This window comes from Myotis davidii, unplaced genomic scaffold (assembly GCF_000327345.1).
Source record: "Myotis davidii unplaced genomic scaffold, ASM32734v1 scaffold663, whole genome shotgun sequence".
NCBI classification, from domain to species: domain Eukaryota; kingdom Metazoa; phylum Chordata; class Mammalia; order Chiroptera; family Vespertilionidae; genus Myotis; species Myotis davidii.
The window spans coordinates 5,942,320-5,945,874 of NW_006295816.1; the positions used below are offsets into that span (position 1 = coordinate 5,942,320).

Consider the following 3,555-nt stretch of genomic DNA (forward strand, 5'->3'; position numbering starts at 1 on the left):
CCTCAGAGAAGTCAGAGGATGAGAGAACTGACATAACTAGAATTTGGGGGAAGGTGAAGAAAATGAGCCGCATAAGCCCTTGGCCTGATCTCCTGGTATTAACCCTGGGGAGGGTGACTCATGCTGCCCCCCTGCCAGAACTGCCCATCATTCCTGGTCCACCACTCCCTTTTTCTCCCTGACCTGGTAAGTCACATAGGTGGATTGCCTTAGTCATCTACTCAATAGGGCTACTGCCTAGAGTACAAAGACTTGTTTGCACCTAGTGAGCTAATCTCCCTGTTTGGAAACTCTAAGTCTGACGCACCTATATGGGCAGCAATTTCCCTGTACCTTGCCGCTACCAAAGCCCGGGTTTACAGCCTTCTCAAGATGTACTCTGCATTGATCAAACAGTGTATTTTACATATTCCAAACTCTGTGGCCCTCTGACTGACGGTTATCTCTTTTCCCCTTCTCTCCATCTAAAGCTTACCCATACTTCCACCCTGCTTAAGGGACAGACGGGCGATCTCCTCTGGCCCTTCGCTAATTGGCCAGTGTCAGATGGCCTGATGCTCCCCTCTCCTGGGAATGGTTTGCCCAATAGTATTCTGACTGGGACAAGAAAAAACAGCCAGCCTGTTCTGTAGAGTGGCTGTGCCATTTACATTCCCACCGCTACCGCAGGAACAATCACTTCTCCACATCTTTGCAGTGTTTGATGATGTCACTATTTTTAAAATATATTTTTGTTGATTTAAGAGAGGAAGGGAGAGGGAGAGAGAGAGAGAAATATCAATGAGAGAAAAATCACTGAAAGGCTGACTCTTCCAAGTTCCATACTGGGGACTGAGCCCGAAACCTGGGCACGTACCCTAACAGGGAATTGAACTGTGACCTAGGAATTGAACTGTGACCTCCTGGTTCATAGGTTGACACTCAACTACTGAGCCATGCCAGCCGGACCATTTGGATATTTATAACATCATTCACGGGACCATACAAAATTATCAACTTAAATTCTCTCTCATCATTGATGTTTCTCTCTCTTCCTTCCTCCCTCTCTGAAATCAATAAAAATATTTTTTTAAAGAAAAAAGTATCAACTTAAAAACTAGCATGCTATATTTGGTTAAACATTTAATTAACTCACCCCTAATGCCTTCTGGCAGGGCTGTTTGGGTAGCTGCATGTGGTTCTGCTTGCTTCTGGCTTAAGATACTTGCAGGTAAGGGGAGGACGTGGACAGCTCACTCACTACAGCCCAGGGATCACAAGGATTCCAGATCCCAGCTAAATGTAAGAGCAAATGAACAAATGTGGTCTTTTTAAGTTATTGGTAAACTGCCCTTAAGCAACAGCCCATCCAGTTTCTAGGGAATCTACAGTCTGGACAATACACTTAACACCTCTCGCTGCCAGTGATTTCTCTCTGATCAGCCACACTGTGCTAGGTAACAGGCTCGCTTTTAAATATATATCCTACATAATAAAAAGGCAATATGCAAATTGACCAAACGGCAGAACAACCGGAATGCCCATGGCCCCTCCCCCCGGCCGGCCTTGCCCCTAGTGGGCTCACCCACCCTGATCGGGGGCAGAGTCCTGGCCAACAAACCACCCGTGGACCCTCGCCCCAGCCAGCCTGTCCCCGATGGCTCCCATCAGGCGGGCCGGCTGGACCCCACTACTGCACAAATTCGTGCACTGGGCCGCTAGTGTATATATTTCAGAGAGGAAGAGAGAGGGAGAGTTAGAAACATCAATGATGAAAGAGAATCATTGATTGGCTGCTTCCTGCTTGTCCCCTACTGGGGATTGAGCCCACAGGGGCATGTGCCCTGACCAGGAATCGAACCATGACCTCCTGGTTCATAGGTCAATACTCAATCACTGAGCCACACCAGCCCAACACTAGCTCACTTTTTTAGTGGTTACTTAACACTCATCAATTAAAAAGCTTTCCTGGCCCTTATAAAGCAAAATGGCCGGACTCTGATGGCTAGCACTTGACTGCTGATTCAGAGTGAACTTGGGTCAGGCAGAAAAAAACCTTTCTTTTCTGGTTTTCCCACAACAGGGCAGGCAGGTTCCAGTCCTTAGGCAAAAGCATCAGCACAGAGGGAGTCCCTCAGGGCCACCAAATGGAGTGAAGTGACTCTTTGTATAATAATCCATTTTTCTCCCAGAGGTATTCAAGTGATTTTTCCATCCATTATTTTGTGCTTACTGTGACGGGATCGAATTCAGATGTCGGCCACCTTTATGAGCCTCGATTCATTAAGCCATCGAGACAAACAGATGGTGCTATGCACTCAGTATGAGGGCAAAGTGACTTGGAGAGCCCAGAGATCAGTCAATAAAAGCCTATTTGCAGTGCCATTGAGTATGGCAGGGCCTCCCAGAAGAGGCACTCATTCTGGGCGAATTAGCGGACTGTAAAAATAGCCCTAAGTCGTTGTTGGGAGAGACAGAGTGGGAGAAAGCAGATAGGCAATCAGTATTCACAGCAGTGAGAGGTGCAGGGAGGGGGGTTCTTTACAGAAGTGTGTAAATGGTGGGAATCAAGAGACTATATTGATAGATATTATCGATATTTACAGATATAGATATACACGTGATAGGCAATTAGTCATGAGCTGAGCAAGGACCATGGGCCAAGTACACAAACGCACCAGGGCAAAAAAGCCCCAGAATAAGGGCAAAACTGGGAAAACAAGAACTTAGCCCATAGGGCAGCGGTTCTCAACCTGTGTGTGGAGACCCCTTTGGGGGTCGAACGACCCTTTGCCAAGTACACAAACGCACCAGAGCAAAAAAGCCCCAGAATAGGGGCAAAACTGGGAAAACAAGAACTTAGCCCCTAGGGCAGCGGTTCTCAACCTGTGGGTGGAGACCCGTTTGGGGGTCGAACGACCCTTTCACAAAGGGTCGCCTAAGACCATCGGAAAACATATATAATTACATATTGTTTTTGTGATTAATCACTATGCTTTAATTATGTTCAATTTGTAACAATGAAAATACATCCTGCATATCAGATATTTAGAAGGTTGAGAACCATTGCCCTAGGGGAAAGCTTGCCTCCCCTAGCAAATCGCTGGTCCTGTGGTTTGAACCCCCTGAGCTCTCACACCGCGGACCATGCGTCTCAGACAAAACTGACCTTGAGGCGGCCGGGCTGCCGCATTAGGAAGTTGAGAACCACTGCCCTAGGGGAAAGCTTTCCTCCCCTAGCAAATCGCTGGTCCTGTGGCTTGAACCCCTTGAGCTCTCACACCGCGGACCATGCGGCTCAGACAAAACTGACCTTGAGGCGGCCGGGCTCCGCACACCCGGACCACCTGTCCCCGGGGGAAGGGGCGAGAGTAATGGGAAGTGTCCTCAGGCCGGGAGTCGGCGGCCGCAACACCATGCAAACCCCACACGGGAGCGCTCACCTATGACGAGATCCCCGCGCGAGAGCGGGGGACTTCGCCCCTACGGCGCGCCAGCCAATCGGGAACCCGCTCTGGGCCGCCCCACCCACCGCGCACACGCACGCACACACCGGCGGCTTCCGACCTTCTGATT

General features: G+C 49.2%; 1 long non-coding RNA gene across 6 annotated transcripts in view; it reads right to left on the reverse strand.

The window, feature by feature from the left end:
* LOC102766554 overlaps window positions 1–3,555 on the reverse strand; it is a 32,094-nt gene that overhangs the window by 13,589 nt on the left and 14,950 nt on the right. Inside the window, exons 1-2 of one of the 6 annotated variants that reach the window (XR_436008.2) lie at window positions 3,423–3,523; window positions 1,136–1,275 (exon numbers count right to left, since the gene is read on the reverse strand). The exons of 2 other annotated variants lie outside the window; for them this stretch is intronic. This is a non-coding gene — a long non-coding RNA (uncharacterized LOC102766554). 3 more of the 6 variants (XR_436006.2, XR_436007.2, XR_436009.2) reach the window with 3 other exon arrangements.